The following is a 17913-nucleotide window of genomic DNA, read 5'->3' as shown; positions in this document are numbered from 1 at the left end:
AATCTAAAGAAGTCGAACTCATAAAAGCAGAGAATAACATGGTGGTTGCCATGGGCTGGGTAGTAGGGGAAATAGGTTTGTCAAAGGGTAAACAGTTTCAGTTATGCCAGATGAATATTTAATACATTCTGGAGATCTAATGTACAGCATGGTGACTACAGTTAGTACTGTATGGTATCCTCGACTACATTTGAGTAGCTCTTAAGTGTTCTCACCGTAAACACAAAAAATGACTGAGAGGTGATGGACATGTGAATTAGCTTGATAGTAATAATCACTTCACAATGTATATTAAAACATCACATTGTATCCCTTAAACATGTACAGTTTTGTCGACTGTTTACTTGTCAATTATACCTCAATAAAGCTGGAGCGCGCACACACACACACACACACACTCTTGAACCTTTCGAGCTCCAAACACCAGACTGCTTGTTGGCATCCAGCTGTTTAGGAGTTGATTTACATTGATTATGAACAAAGAGACAATGGAGATTTGCAAATAGGGAGATGATGCCAAAGATAATTCAAAATTTATAGGGAAGTTATTTAACCCCATGTTTTGGTTTCTTCCTTAGTAAAGTGGGGATAGTAATAGCACCAACAAAAATATAGATGATGTAAGAATTAGATAATCACTGGAAAGTGCTTAGCATGGTACTTAACCCAACATAAGAACTTAATCAATAGTAGCTATTATTAGAAATATACATAGCTTGTTATGCTATTTGAGGCAACTGACTTTACTTTCCCATGCCTCCATTTTCTCATCTGTAAATGCAAGGAATGGGGTTACTGAGTCTCTAAAGTCCTTTCAGCTTGTAACAATCCAAGATTCTATGTTTGAAAATAAACTATGTTTTTGATGAATTGTTTATTGAAATACTGGAGTGAAGGCGGTGGCAATCCAGGTGGCAATGTCTTATAAGCAGTTAGAAACAGCTCTAGTTTACAAATCTAGATCTAAAATATAAAAATATATTCAAACACACACATACATACACAGAATTAAATCTATAATTCAGGGAAAAAGATGAAAAGCTCAAAAAAGGTAGATTTAAAAGTCTGATAATTTGTTACAAGTAGGAAAAAGTTTAAAATACATATTTAAAATGTTCATGATTTGTGATAGAAAATTTATTCTTCACTGAAAAATTTATAGTCTCCTGATTTTTACATTTTTTCTCTCATCCTTTTAGGCAATTATCCATGCTAAGCACAGCTGCTGGTGTTTAGTTCAATAAATACCACTAGTTTATCATTGCATATTTTCCAAAATTACTTCTCACCTTTTCTTTCTCTTTATCATTAATCTGTCACACAAAAGGGGATTTTCTCCCCGTATTATTGCAGATATGGGCTCTTCAATAGAATCCTAATGTTAGGCAAAATAGTTCTACAAAAACAGTGATTTTGGAAAGTATTTCTATATGTAATAGGAATGGCATGTTTTCAAAAATAAAATGTAAATAACAGATAAACACTTAAAAACAAGAAAATGCAGCTCTTGCTCCAACTGTTTCTATGAAGGCATGCAGCAACATTATTAGAGACGGTTAAGTTACTGTACTAGCTTCTAAAAGAGTTTGAGTCAGCTTGGTTGTGAAAGAGAGTAACACTCCTCAGGGCTTGTCGCCTTCAGTTCTTGAATACTAAAGTGCCTACTTGCTTGTCAGGGTTAAAAGCTACTATTTTAAGTTCAAAGTGAAAAGCTCCTTTCAGGTGGTAATGATAGTTTAAAATAAACAATGTGGGGCAGGGAAAAGCCTCCTTTAGGCATCTACCATGTTTCCCCTGCAGTCAGGCCAGTGCTTTCTTATTCTGTATCAATATTCATGATCCAGGTCATTAAACAGTTAGTAAGATAGACACCACTCTTTCTCCCTGTACCCCACTGATAAACAACTGCAGGCTTCAGAATTCTGGAGCTGTGTGTAAATATGAAAGCTCCATGTGTTTGACCATGTGGGAAGGCATTAGGGTAACCTGGGACTCCTACGCAAGAGAACTCCCTCGCACGAATGTTATCATCACCAAGCAAGCTGTTTGTTTTGTGTGTGTGTTTGGTGCCTCAGCTGTCTTCTACAGGAACCATATAAAAACAGTTTATACAAAAGACCCCAAGGATTTTGTGCACCTTCAATATATTAGGGAAAATGCAAGACATCAGTATTTTTTCATTTTATATTTATAGATAGAAACTTTTACTATAGTCTATTTAACCATTTCTACCAAAGAGGATTCAGCTTAAATATGAAAAGTTCAAAACACATACACACCACATACACACACTTAGTAGTAACTGAAAAAAGTTGAACAGCCTAAAATTTCCACATTGCTCCTTGGTATGTATCAGACTCAATCTACCATTTTGATATTTTATAATACAGAGACAACTGTCACTCAGTCTCATCTTTATGAAGACAGCCTATGCACTGAATAAGTCAATGTTTATTGCATGCTTGTCCCTTCAAGTGAAACTACAGTAGAGCCAAATGAAAGTTATATTTAAATCCCTTTTTTAGTAGAAATTAACTTACAGCCTTAATCAAATTCTGAGCACTTGCAGCTTATATCCATATACGATTTACTGTGAAACAAAGGTCTGAGAAAGAGGGAAAATATTAATATTCTAATATAAGATAGGATGATTTTTGTTAAAGCTCAAGAGTGTTCAGTAATGGCTCTGCTCTGTGCAGGAAAAGTACACTCATAAGTAATTTCACCCAAGCTTTTACTATTTAAGCCGAGGATAATTGAGAGAAATACATCATTTCTAGTGCAACACTAAAAAAGCAAGTAGATAAATCACACAAATAAGAACTTTTAAAAATCTACAACCTACTCTCACCGTATCTTAATTCAGTGTATCAGAAACGTACAATAATAAATTATAAGTAATAAACACTAAAGAAGTAATATCTTCATATCCAGAAGGCTGTTTTTGCTCTGCAACAGAATGAAAAAATATCTATCCTTAGATTTTATTGTTAGTTAAATGAGTCACTCTTTTGGTAATTTCCTCTAAATGAGAACAGCTTTAGATGTTAAATGGCTAAAACCTGAGTTTCTATATGTGAATAATAGATTCGGTCAGATAATATTTAAATTATTCCAAATATAAAGTTCTCTTATACCAAATATTACTTAAAGAAAAACACCTGTAATCCCAGCACTTTGGGAGGCTGAGGAGAGTGGATCACCAGGTCAGGAGTTCAAAACCAGCCTGACCAAGATGGTAAAACCCCGTCTCTACTAAAAATACAAAAATTAGCCGGGCGTGGTGGCGAGTGCCTGTAATCCCAGCTACTCGGGAGCCTGAGGCAGAGAATTGCTGGAACCCAGGAGGCGGAGGTTGCAGTGAGCCCAGATCGCTCCGCTTCACTCCAGCCTGGGCGACAGAGGGAGACTCTGTCAAAAACAAACAAACAAACAAACCAAAAAACCCCCAAAAAACAGATTTGGTGCTTGGTTTAGCTCTTGGGAAAAGATCCTTTATTTAAACATATATATATATTTCATTTATAGAATCACATTTCAGAGACTCTGATTTTTCCTATCTTTAGAAAGGTAGTGTAATTACAAAAACATATTCTATGAAAGAAGCAGTCAAATGAGCTAACTTTTCAATTAACTATAAATTTCATCTTTGATGATCTAATTACAATTCTTTGTTAGGCAAGAAGGCTTCTATTTTGGATGATAAATGATGACATCCATCTCAAATGATCCTTAGATGCAATACAAAAAGAACTCAAATTCTGTTCATATTTTAAATATTCAAACCAGTCTGCTTACAGCTAATAAATAGCACCAGTACACATATACCAAATATACACGGTTAGACATTTAAATTTTTGATGCCTTATTTTTTTTTTATTTCAACTTGCTTTGTATTGATAAAAATAAATGAAAAGCTCTAAAAATCAATTTGGGATAGGAGGCACATTCTCTAAATATAGAGACTTAAAGCTTTGTTGTTGTTGTTTTAGCTCTAGGTCTTGATATGAAATTAAAAATGAAGGAAGGTTGAGAGAATTTACAGAGGATGGGGAAAGGGAAGAGGCAGGTATAATGGTATACTAAGGGGCATGATTAACCAAGAGTTTTCTTGAGTGTTTTCTGGTCAGACCGTTTAGTTTGGGAAGTCAATCATGAATTCTCTTGCTTTTTAAGATGTTTACAAATATCAAGTTTTGTTTTTTTTTTGAGACGGAGTCTCATTCTGTCGCCAGGCTGGAGTGCAGTGGCGCGATCTCGGCTCACTGCAACCTCCGCCTCCCGGGATCAAGCGATTCTCCTGCCACAGTCTCCCAAATAGCTGGGATTACAGGCGCCCGCCACCACGCCCAGCTAATTTTTGTATTTTTAGTAGAGACGGGTTTTCACCGTGTTGGCCAGGATGATCTCGATCTCTTGCCACCTGCCTCGGCCTCCCAAAATGCCGAGATTACAGGCGTGAGCCACCGTGCCTGGCCAAGATGTAATTTTTTAAAGGCATTTTGTGAGGCTGGGAGGCAGGTATGCAAACCTCACGTAAATTACAAGAGCACTGTGAATTATAATCAGATCCAAAGCATCATCTGCTCACGTTTCCCCAAATCACAAGAATGGTTTGGCATGACTAGTTCTGTTTGCTGCAGGGCATAAAAAGATTAATCTTAGCCGGGCGCGGGGGCTCAAGCCTGTAATCCAAGCACTTTGGGGGGCCGAAGCAAGCGGATTACCTCAAGTAGGGAGTTCAACACCAGGCTGACCAACATGGAGAAACCCCGTCTGTACTAAAAATACAAAATTAGTCGGGCGTGGTGGCGCATGCCTATAATCCCAGCTACTTGGGTGGATGAGGCTGGAGAATCGCTTGAACCGGTGAGGCTGGGGCTGCAGTGAGCCGAAATCGCGGCGCCATTGCACTCCAGCCTTGGCAACAAGAGCGAAACTCCGTCTCAAAAAAAAAGAAAGAAAGAAAGAAAGAAAGAAAAAAGATTAATCTTGTATTTAGGCACGGCTTTTGAGGCTTTGGTAGGAAAACCATGCGTTAGGGAAGATCCTGACCTAAACACCTTGATCTTTGGTTCATGACCCTATCAGAGCCAGACAAGGGATTCCGGACAACGAATTAAACTGTGTTGATTCCTCCGCCCACAGACACTCAAAGCTTACTCTCTCCACTGTTACATAAGAGTCTCTGGAATCCTAGGATGGTGTTTGTAAATACTGCTGCCACGTGCACGGTACCCACGTGTCAAATGTTGATGTGACCCCGTGTAACTGGAAGGAGAGAAAGCTTCTACAATTTCCAAAGAGAAGCCTACTATTTTTTGGCCCTAAAAATGAGCATACAGATGTCAAGGAATTATCTCTAACTAAGGGTGATTTGTCTTTTCTTTCTTTCTTTTTTTTTTTTTTTCCAAAAGAGAGGAAGAACTGGAATATTTTTTTCCTGTTGCATTTCTTGTAACCTAAATTAACTGCTCTACCTAACTCAATTTAGGATCAGTTTTATAATTTCAGCAATGCATTCTGAATGCACTTTCTACTTCCTCTGTTTGCAGGACTTATTCTTGCTTGCTTATTTACTTCAGTGTAAACTGAGATATTATGAGAGATGAATTACATAAAAACCAGAGATATACACTAAGTAGGCAAATGATTTACAAAGTTATAATTTACACCCAATTAAATTACAACATGACCCATTCAGTATTCAATGGCTTTCCTTGGGTGAAGGAAAAAAAAGTAGTATTTTACCTCTCTTCCTATCTCAGATTTCACCTTCATCTACATTCATTATATCTTTTACAATGGGTTTGTGAACAGAAAAAAAGTAAACTCCATTCCTTAAACACCTGAATTCTTACCAATACTGAGAAAAATTACAATGTTAATAACTAAGTTTTTAACCCCTAAATATAGTTTCCCAAAAGCCCTAGTATTAAGGCATGACTAATTATAACAATGCAAAAAAAATTAAATAAAGAAAACTGTCAGTAGTAAATTAAACTCACTGTATTTTAAAAAATATTCTGACTTCAACAAAACCCAAGAATTGTCTTTAAAGTCACTTTAAAGTGCCATACCCTAGATTTCCCATGATCTTGAAAAACATGTTGGTAAAAATGTTTTAAAATTACAATATATGTTTAAAATATTAGTTGATGTCCATAAAATTTCTTATTTGAAACAAGAACCACATTTTTTAACAGTAAATAAGTTGTTTCAAAGTAAATAATTGTAATGGTAAATAAGTTGGCCAGGCCCAATGGCTCATACCTGTAATCCCAGCACTTTAGGAAGCAGAAGCGGATGGATCACTAGAGGTCAGGAGTTCGAGACCAGCCTAGCCTACACAGCGAAACGCTGTTTCTACTAAAAACGCAAAAATTAGCCAGGCATGGTGGCTGGTGCCTATAAGCCCAGCTACTCGGGAGGCTAAGACAGGAGAATCACTTGAACCCAGGAGGAGGAGGCTGCAGTGAGCCAAGATCATGCCACTGCACTCCAGCCTGGGCAAGAGAGTGAGACTCTACCAAAAAATAAAAAATAAAAAATAAATAAAAATTTTTAGTTCCCACAGTTAGTAACCAAATGTCTTTTTCAAGTTTGCTTTTCAGTAGAAATACATAATTAAATCTTAGCCATTAATAAGGTGAGCCAACAGCAAAATGTCTATTAGCTTTGCTTTCTGCCTGTGTTTTTCCACAAGCGTAATGTGGCAGACAACTGCAAAATTAAACTACAACCTTGTTTTAAATTCAACTTATGTAGATAATATAACTTCACTGGAGAAAAAACCATTTCGGTGGCTAGATTGGAAGAAAGATAAAATCCATAAAACAAAGTTTAAAGTATGTTTTTTTCCTGCTAAAATGTATCTGTTTGTACTAAAATAATTATTTACTAAAATAAATAATTTATATGGTAAGAATCTTTAGTTGTGAGATTTTTTTCTTCCTTCATTTTTGAAAGGTACCAATTTATGGTATTCTTTTCATCAGTTACATTTGGTACATTAAAATAGGAACGTAAATGAATTAATATTTTAATTCACTTTTTAAGATGCTCACTCTGATTTGATGAACTATCAGACACCGTATTTGTAGAAATGGTTTTTTCTTCTGTTATAATGTATATAGTAGAGTGCACAGTAGAACAAACAAAAAGCTAATAATCATCTGAACTAATTACAGGGTGCTCAAAGTGATCCTCTTAATGCAAATATAATGAAAAGTTATAAAAGAGCTAACTTTACAGCCAATGGCAAATATAAAAATTCTATAACTTCAAAGCAAGAGACTTCAAACAAAAGCAGGAAAAGTGCTAAAAGAACAAGCAGGTTAAAAAAATTAATAAGACCAGGACAGTACGTTATGGATAGAATCTGGGTGTGGTTTCATTGTATTACTCTCACATTCTGGTGCTCTACTTCAGAGGCAGCACAACTAATAATTATGGTATTTTTTAATGGGTGCCCTTCTTAGTGCAAACAGGTAAGAAAAACAGGAGGAATAACTCATATACCATGCTACATTATCTGGCTTTCATTATCCCTATTGAAGCTTTTTTACTTTTCTTTTATGCATCATCTATTTCAGGAGAAAATACTATAATAATAACCCATTTGAGAGATAGGTCAATGTTCTCATTAATGTGTAATCTGGACACAGAAGCTAGATTTAACACTGCATCAAGAAAATAAGCGATTTGGTAAGGCAGGTTTTAGCAATGGCTAATGAGGCACGACAACTGTAATTAAAATTACCATTACTTTTACCCACCCACAGAACAAACTGTGACAAATCTCAAAATTTTAAAAGTAGCAAATTAAAAATATCAATACTCTGTATGGCATACCTAAATGTCAGACTGCCTGCATTTCTATGCCTGAACATAGGCAATTCCCTTTGAAGAGAGTAGTACATCAGCAAAAATTCACAGCCCATTTTTCTTCTTTCGAATATGGTGTATCTTCTGTATAAATTACTTATAAAAAGCAAAGCTAAAAATAAACAACAAATCAAAATGTTCCTAATATGTGAGAACAGATTTACATTTTTTGGAAGTGCATTAAAAAGCAAAGATGAAGTACTACACTCAAACTTGTGAACAACTTTTTTAAAATTATGGAGATACTAGTACAAAAATTTATAGTCAGCTGAGGTGGTTCACAAAGTTTTAAGAGAAAGAAGAGAGAGTGAAGACAAGTAAGCTACTCATTTCTCCAGTAAGGAGAACAGAACCTAAATTCTATCTTACTGCTTTCCATAACCGTCACTACACCAACTTCTTAATGGGTCTAACATGAGCACCTATCTTGGGCTTGTCACACATACTCAACAAACCTACAAGTAGATGCTATGATCATACTCTTAAAAAGTAAAATTCTACAGTTACTCATTGAACAAGTGATCATAACAATTATATAAAGCCAATATACTTCCTTATTGGGTACAATCACATGTGTACCTTAAATATGTCTCTGATCCCTAAAGCTCAACCTTTCCAGATCAGTGAATTTTCTCCACTCCAGTTATCAGTCATGGTCCCAAGGTATGGGATCCAACTGGCTGCAACCCAACATTCTCATGAGAATAAAAAGGGAGAGAAGTATTGCACAACAAGAATGTCTAGTATCTAGAATTACATAAGGTTAGAAATTCAAATACAATCAACCCCAAGTAATTCACCCTGTGTGTCCAAAACTACAAGTCATAGTTCCATAGGGACTAGTGTTAAAAATCTGCACTCATTTTACCTTTAAGTGGTTTGTAGAAGTTCTGCTGGTATTTGTAAATACTTGCAGCCATGTGTAGCAAAGATGGAGAGCCATCATCATTCTGACCCTGTTTCTCACTTTGTCCTGGCATTATGAAGACTGCTGCAGAGCAATTTCCTTTTCAACCTTATTTTACATCTTCAACATGCCACAGTATCAGTTAATAGAAAAAGAGTCACTTGTTTAAACCCTATGAGATACTCTGTCGTTTTAACTTTAAAATCTGAAACATGACAAGTGGAGATATAAACAGTTAACAAACTCAAAGTGTTGAAGTTTATTCTCTGCCCTGCATTGCCCTTCTGTTTTCACATAGATAAGACATTAATACCCCCCCAAAATCTAGTAATTTGTTATTATTTCTAGATTAAACTGCACTTTGTAGTAATTTAAACAAGAACAGCAATTTTTATAGGTTTTTTTTTTGTTGTTGTTGTTGTTGTTTTTTTTTTGAGAGAGAGGGTCTCACTTTGTCACCCAGGCTGAAGTGTGGGGGCACCAACATGGCTAACTGCAGCCTCAACTTCCCAGGCTCGAGCCATCCTCCCGCCTCAGCCCCACAAGTACCTGGAACTACAGGGATGTGCCACCACACCCAGCTAACTTGTGCATTTTTTGTAGAGATGGGGTTTCGCCACATTGCCCAGGCTTGTCTCCAACTCCTGAGCTCAAGAGACCCGCCCACTTCCACCTCGCAAAGTGCTGGAATTACAGGTGTGAGCCACCGCGCCCAGTCACATTCCTTTTAACACTTGGGTTACATCTCCTGAACTGAATGGCTAGGTAACTAAAGACATCTGAGAAAGTTTCTTGCACCTATACATTAAGCCCTGTTTACCAAGTCATATAACCTATCACTATCTATTGAATCTTCCCATATAAGCTCTAAAGGCTATTATCACAAAACACAATGCCAAGTTTTGAGTGATTAAGTATCCTTCTCATCTATAAGAGGATGTTGCCCAGACTAATCTCAAACTTCTGGTCTCCCGCCTTGGCCTCCCAAAGTGCCAGGATTACAGGTGTAATAAAACTCCTTGATGCCATCTTCCTAGAAAGATATGCTTAGCCTCATTCAGTCCAAATAGTTCCTGCATTTCTTTTGCATGAGATGTAAGATATTTTCTGACATAACATAAACCAAATAACTATATTCATTTTTATAACAACAGCTTTTTGAAATATAATTCACATACAATAAATTCATCCTTTTAAAGCATATAATTCAGTGGGTTTCAGCATATTCAAAGAGTTGGGCAATCATTACTACCTAATTATAGAACATTTTCATCATCACCAAAAGAAATCTCACACTTATGGGCAGTCACTTCCCTCCCACCCCTAGCCCCTATTAATAACTAGCCAACTTTCTGTCTCCTTAGATTTGCCTATTCTGGACGTTACTTAAAATTGAAAGCATATCATATGTGGCCTTTCTTGTGCCTCTCAGATTCACCTATGTGACAGCATTTATCAATAATCCATTCCTTTATATTGCTTAATAATATTTCACTGTATGGATATACCACAATTTGTTTATTCACTCATGACATGATAGACATTTGGGTTGTTTCCATTTTTTACCATTATTAATAATGCTGTAATGAACATTTGGCTACAAGTTTTCATGTCAACAACGGTATGCATTTTAAATCTCCTTTTATGTCTTTCTCTACATAGTCCATATTATACACTTTTACAGCTATCAATGATAATGAGGAAGTATAATATAGTGATTAAAAGATTTGGCACTAGAGACAGACTGCTTAACTCAAATGCTGGCTAAGCCTAAGCCATGTATCGGCTGTATGAACTTCAGGAAGTTATTTAACCTCACTGGGCTTCAGTTTCCTCATTCATAAAAAGGGATAAGAATAATACCTATCTCTAGGGTTGTGATGAGAATTAAATGACATCAACTTACACTGTCAAAAAACAACTTAAAATATTTTTAACATAAAGGCCATTCTATCAAAAAAAGGACTTTTAAGAAAACAAAAACTTACATTCTGACACACATTTTAATATGGCATAACAGCACAATCACATGTTTGCTAAACTTTTGTGCTAAACTTCTCTGTTTTGAGGAAAAAAAAGGTTTAAAAATATGTGATCATGTGACTAAATGGTATAAAACAAAACACACACAAATGAGTACAAGTTAAACTGAGGACATATGAATAAGATTAGTAGGCCATATCAATGTCAGTATCATGGTTGTGATATGATATTATAGTTTTGCAAAGTGTTGTCACTGGGGGAAATTGAGCAAGTATACGTGGAATCTCTCTGTATTATTTCATACAATGGCATATGAATCTATAATTATCTCAAAAAATATTTCAATTAAAAATATATGATCCCATATAAGTTTACTAAAAACCATTCACTTTTGTGCTTAAAATGGGTGGCTTTTATAGGGCAATTGCCATAGCCTGTAGAAATTAAATGTAAGGAAAACACACCATTACTCCTACCATCACCATCACCAAGACACTTAACACTATTTTTCCCTTATACATTGAAAATAGATTAGACCAGGTGCAGTGGCTCATGCCTGTAATCCCAACACTTTGGGAGACCCGGGCAGGCAGATCACTTGAGACCAGGAGTACAAGATCAGCCTGGCCATCATGGTGAAACCCTGTCTCTAATAAAAACAGAAAAATTAGCCAGGTGTGGTGGGGCACACTCCTAGTCCCAGCTACTCTCTGGGGGCTGAGAAAGAGAATCATTTGAACCTGGAAGGCAGAGGTTGCAGTGAGCCGAGATCATGCCACTGCACTCCAGCCTAGGTGACAGAGCAAGATACCGTCTCAAAAAAGAAAAGAAAAAGGAAAAGAAAATAGATTATACTTTTTTTTCCAGTTAAATTGCATGGTTTTTCACTAGTTCTATATCATCCATTAAATATTGACTGAGAGATCAACAGTAGGTTCTATTAGGGAATAGAAAGACATAGGAATCAGTGCCTACCTTCCAATAGACAAAAAAGAAATGTAATTTGAAAGAAACATTTGTAGTATTTTTAGTCAAACAACCAGTTCATTTTATATCCTAGACTGTCCTTCAAAAACATTTTATCCCAATTTATTCATCTCCTATTTATTAATTTTTTTTTTTTTTTTTTTTTTTTTTTTTTTTTTTTTTGAGGCAGAGTCTCTCTGCCTCACCCAGGCTGGAGTGCAGCAGAGCCATCTCGGCTCACCGCAGCCTCTGCCTCCCGGGAGGGTTCAAGCAATTCTCCTGTATCAGCCTCCAGAATAGCTGAGACTACAGGCATGTGCCACCACACCCGGCTAATTTTGTATGTTTAGTGGAGGCGGGGTTTCACCATGTTGGCCAGACTGGTCTCGAATTCCTGACGTCAGGTGATCCACCTGCCTCGGCCTCCCAAAGTGCTGGGATTATAGGCATGAGCCACCACGCCCAGGCTCAAGTGATTCTCGGGCCTCAGCCTCCTGAGTAGCTGGGATTACTGGTGTGTGCCACCACGCCCGGCTAATTTTTGTATTTTCAGTAGAGACACGGTTTCACCATGTTGGCCAGGCTGGTCTCAAACTCCTGACCTCACTCAGGTCATCCACCTGCCTTGGTGTCCCAAAGTGCTGGGATTACAGGCATGAGCCACCACAACCGGCCTCGTCTCTTACTTTAATTCTCAGTTTATTTGGAACATGATTTCAAGTCAGTTTAGAGGAACAACTTTCAGTGAGCATAAAGCATTGAGTTCTGAATTATTTTTATTTTTATTTTTATTGAATAGAGATGAGTATCTCACTATGTTGCCCAGGCTGGTCTAGAACTTCTGGCCTCAAGTGATCCTCCTGCCTTCCCCTCCCAGAATGAGCCACCACACCCGGCCTGAGTTCTGAATTCTTCAAACTGCAGGTAGGATGATATTATCACTGAATTTATTTTTACATATATTATATATTGAAAATATATATTATCTATATATAATATATATTATATTGAAAATCCACCTGCTGTTTCTTCTTTTTGAAGTATGACATATTTAACTACATGTCATTACAAATGACGAAAACATAAATCAAAGCTGATAGAATGTGCTTTTTTGTTTGTTTGGTTTTGTTGTTGTTGCTGTTTGAGATAGGGTCTCTCCCTCTTGCCTGGGCTGGAGCGCAGTGGTGTGATCATAGCTCACTGTAAGTTAGAACACTTGAGCTCAATCCATCCTCCTACCTCAGTCTCCTGAGTAGCTGGGACTACAGGAATGTACCACCGTGCCCCACTAACTTTTTAAATTTTTTGTAGAGACTGGGGCCTGACTGTGTTGCCCAGGGTGGTCTCAAACTCCTGGCCTCAAGTGATCTCCCACCTTGGCCCCCCAAAGTGCTAGGATTACAGGCATGAGCCACCATGCCCATCCAAAATTTGTTATTTGGAATGGACAACCAAATATCTATTCTTTTGAGAAAAAGATTATGTATCTATTTTAAGTCAGCAAGTCTCTGCAATGTACAATATAGGACAAAAATAATGCTGGAAATAGCAGACATACATAATTCTTTTTGGATTGTAGTCACAGTGATTCACATGCTCTCACCTTCCCCTTTCCTTCCTGGAACCCTTCTCTCCTACTATACACCAAACCAACAGATGTACTGCATAACCTCCTTCAATAATGTCACAGTATTCACTCAGTTTTGGCAGTGAGTGGAAATAGAAATTGGAGATCTAGACCAAGTAAATACTGTATATTTGGCAAAATCATTTGTGGTTGTGTTCTTCAGCACAGTTTCCCAGATAACCACCAGCTCTACTTGGCAACTGGTCTTTCCCACAGTTAAGGCTCCAATTGTAAAGTTGGCTTGGGAGGTATTCTATTGCTGCTGGCTTTGGTACCATTACTATCCTTAAGAACTACTGTGCAATGGTAGAATAATCATTGACAAAGTGTTATTCTGATGAACAAATACTGACAGCTGGTCCAAAGTTTTAGCCTGTTCCCAAGGTAGGAAACAATTACATTAAAACAGTCTACATGGTTATTTATAAAACAAAGATGACTCTTTCCAGCAATTTGAAATTACTAGATAAGACTATGAAATTCTTAACAACAAAAACAATTTAACTTGCATGAGAAGCAATTAAAGCATAAAAAGTAGATCTAAGATTTTCTAAATATTAGATATTCTAAAATATTGACATTATACAATGTCTAGCATCCATAACTTTTGAAGATATTTTATTTCAAGGTAATTTCATACGAATTTATAAGAATTTACCTACTCAGACTTTGGGCAGGATGGAAAATAGAGTTTCTGTGAGGTGTGCCTATGAATCATAAGAAGGGCTTCTTAATGAGGTCAGCAATTAAGGAAATACATTTCGATAGTGACATTTGACTTACAACATTGTTTGGAGGTGGAGTCTTAGAAGAATTGATAGGGAACTTTTAACTTCAGCAAGTGAAACTAAAACATTAACTCCAGTTGTTGTTACCTAATACAAGACCAGTGCCCAATAAAGACTTTGGAATTCTTTCATAACAACTCCTTGGCAGGTGCACTTCACTTGTTCTGGAAGTGATGTTCACTTGCCAATGTCTAGTAGGACCATGTGCCACTGCCTCAAAATCATATCAATTCCTCCGGCTTCTGGCATAAACTGACACATCAGACCTAACTAAAGCCTTAAGAAGAGTTTGGCAAATAGGACAGTTTAAACAAAGCAAGGGACTTCTCTCACTGCAACTTAATTTCTCATTAATGATTAGTTCAATAAGAAAATAAGCAAAACAATGTCATAGTTAAGAAAAGCTATCTATCTTGTTATTGTCCATTATCATGTTCCTAAAATTCAATAACCCAAGACAGTCCTATGGAATTTTTGGAGCACCTAGGTAGTATGATCACATATATGGTAAAGAAAGAACTGAGGTTATGTCTTTTATTGTAAACTACCCCATACTTATTAAAATAATTTCTCTTTTCCAACAAAGGATAAAGTGACTAACATACACATCTTTTCCTTATAATCACTGAAATACTTTATACAGTATTAATTAGCAGCTATTTTCAGCATAAAAGTAGGATGCACAAAATAACAAGAACCTAAATTTGATGACAGGAAAAAACAAGCCTTCATAGTTGTATTCAAAATTATTAACCAATGCAGTTATTCTTATTTATTGAGTGGAAAATGTTATATCTATTATTAGTTGAATAGCCTGAAGACAGTATATACCACAACATTTGAAAAGTTGTCCCCAAAAAGTAAGTACTAGTTTGTTAGCAAAAGGAATTGTTTTTAATTCTGAATCGCTGGAATAATTAACCATAGTTTTCTCGATAGTTTACCATGAACAGCACTAATGGTAAAATCCTAAGTTTTTTTTTTTTTAATTTTAGGGCAAATAAGAACTAACCAATGAACCGTTTCTATTCCACAGAGAAGAGTAATGGTTCTCCCTTGTAATCATGTGAAAGAACCCCGCGTATCAATGATTAAAGCAAACTACATTAAATTAACAAAGATCAAAATAGAAAGTTACAAAGTGAACTATCGAGGACAAATAGTTTTGGAAATTCGACTTATGGAGAAATATCTATTATTGTGTTTTTCCTTCTATCCATTTTTTAATCCTATAAATTGTCTTCTAAACTTCAGTTTGATTATCCAACACTTCACTAACAGTTCTCTGCTTATTAACATTTAAAAAAATCAATATTTATTGTGTTTAAATTTATATTCTATTCCAAACATTATTAAGCACACATACAAACATGTAAAAGAACATAACTCCCCTTAGTATTTCAAATTTCCATTAAAATGCAAATGTAATGATTTCATTAGCCAGGCAACAATACCCACAGTATCACACCAAACCAAACCAATGTCTTTTCTCTGTGAATCCCAACTTCCCTTAAGATACAATCTTATTCCTACGTTGGATCATTTGTTGATGAATATCTTTGAATTTGGGTTTCCCATTATAATCCCTGACTGAAGGGGAAAAAGCACAATGTGTGATTTGAGATATTAAATTCATGAATGTATTCCATTCCCTAGACACGTAAATATATAAATATTTCACTAAATTTTATGCACTAAATTTTACCGCTGGAAAATAAGCCTTTTCTCAATCCTTAAACATTAGATGAAGAAGGGAGAACTCACTCAATGTAATTAAAAGTATATCATGAGGGGAATAACCAGCAAATAACACTTATATTTCATTTTCAGCCTTTCCAGGAGTCTATCCAGGCCACACTTCATTATGTCATAGGTAGAAAATTCTCCATACAAACCCTATTAGCTTAATAAAACTAGACAAGCAGTCCCAGTGAAAAGATTCAGCAAGATGCGAGTGAGGTGTGTGTGTGTGTGTGTATGTATGTGTATGAGAGAGAGAGAAGAAAAGAGTAGAGAGGAGACACAGAGAGAAAGGCAGAGAGATGAAAGACCAAAGAGAGAAGCCAAAAGAGAAATTTGGATGGGACTGTTATAAATCTGCTCTTCACTTCTTTGCTGGGATTGGGTTTCATTTCTTTCGGCGCCCCTGACCTTGCAGTCTTGCAACTCTCAACGCTGCGCTCCCCACACCCTCCCGCCCCCTCCCCGGGCCTGCGCCTGCCTTTGTGTCTGCCTGTCACTTACCAAGGAACCAAACGAAGCTGATTCGGGAGAAGCACAAAGCCGGGACACAGATTTGTCCATAAATTCTCTTACATACATTCCCCAGGCTGGAAGGCTCAGCCCAGCTCTGACTTATGTACCCTGAGAAAAGTGAGTTCTGGTCTTGTTCGGGGAACCAGAGAAACTATTCTTTCCTCTTTCACTCAGCGCCGCTAACAAAACGCGCGGACTTAAGGAAAAAAAAAAACCCCACTCAGTGTACTCCAATTCCACTCCCTGTGACATTCACTTCGTACAGCCCCCTAAAGGGGGATAAGAAGGTAGGAGGAGGCAGACACAAACCCAGACCCAGACCCTACAGCTGATAAAAGGGTCGAAAAACACCCTATCAGTGTTCTCTCTGAGGTTGTTCAGGATAAACGGGAGACTCGTTTCACTTACACGAAAGAAATAGGGGAAGAGGATTAAAGGGAAAAGTAGTGCCCCCCAAAGCTGAACTATTTTAGAAAGGAAAGCAAATTTAAAAATCACTTTTCTGAGGATTAAAAAAGGCCGGGAAACCGGCTCGTCGGAGGCACAAAGGTAAGTTTTCTGGGAGATGAGGGGCCGAGCATTAGGAGGAGAGAAGAGAACACAGAACTACAGGTTTAAAAGGGGTAGAGGGAATTAAAACTATATTTGTCAGCCATGTTGAAGAGGCTCCAGTAATTTGTGAAGCTTCCCTCTTCCCTCTTGGTATTTGTGGGTGACACTACAGGGTTTGCTCCCCAATCCCTGGAAGCCCGAGAAAAAGCGAAGGGGAGAAGAAAGGGAGAGTTTCGCGGCATAAGAGAAGCGCTCTGACCTCGTTCTCGTCCCTCAGCCTTGCAGCAATCCAGCAGTTGCAGTCGGGTCTCCTTTCTAACAAATCCTAAAGGGCAGCCATCTTGCTTCCTTCTGCTTCTCTACGAAAGCAGCCTAGCCTCCGCATCAATATTCATAAGGCAGTTTGACGTCTGTTCTCATCACTCAGCGGGGCCGGCGTCTCGGGGCGGCCGCGCCGAGGGGGCGGACGTGACTCGCATGCGAGCAAGACCTGGGCGCGCGGCGCTCGCGAGGAGGCGGCGGCGGCCGCCCGAGCTCTCGCCGCTGCCACTGCCGCTACCGCCGGCTCTCCTCCTTCGCCCGGGCCTCCTCCTGCTCCGCCCCGGCCTCCTCCCGCTCCGCCCCGGCCTGCGCCGCCGCCCTGGGGCCCTCAGCCCCGGCTCCCAGGGAATTAGCCCCCCGCACCGGGCGTCCAGCACAAAGCCCGGAGGCACCTGGGGCAGTACAGCGGGGCGCGCAGTGGAGACCTGGGCTGCCCTCACGCCGTGCAGTGGCGCGGGGGTAGTGGTGCGCCTGGATGAGCGCGGAGTAGGGGCCAGGGCTGGCGAGCGCGGGGAAGGGTGCAGCCCTCGGGGACCCCCGGGACCTCGGCGGGTCTCCACCCCTGGGAGAAGACGCAGAGCAAGCGCGAAGGTTGGGGGCGAGGTGGGAGGTTGGGATGGCATGGG

At 38.3% G+C, this 17913-nt stretch overlaps 1 protein-coding gene across 3 annotated transcripts in view; it reads right to left on the bottom strand.

Annotated features, from left to right (window-relative positions):
* TET2 (tet methylcytosine dioxygenase 2) overlaps positions 1-17564 on the bottom strand; it is a 130133-nt gene extending 112569 nt beyond the window's left edge. For 2 of the 3 annotated variants that reach the window (XM_002815025.6, XM_063723560.1), the window contains exon 1: positions 17226-17564. The gene's annotated coding sequence lies outside the window, so the exon portion shown is untranslated. The remainder of the gene's footprint in view (positions 1-17225) is intronic. The other variant, XM_054554230.1, reaches the window with a different exon arrangement.
* Between the last annotated feature and the right edge of the window lie 349 nt (positions 17565-17913).

Source organism: Pongo abelii, chromosome 3 (genome assembly GCF_028885655.2).
Source record: "Pongo abelii isolate AG06213 chromosome 3, NHGRI_mPonAbe1-v2.0_pri, whole genome shotgun sequence".
Classification (NCBI taxonomy): Eukaryota; Metazoa; Chordata; class Mammalia; order Primates; family Hominidae; genus Pongo; species Pongo abelii.
Note: the sequence above shows the minus strand (reverse complement) of the source record. Positions and strands in the feature narration are given on the sequence as shown.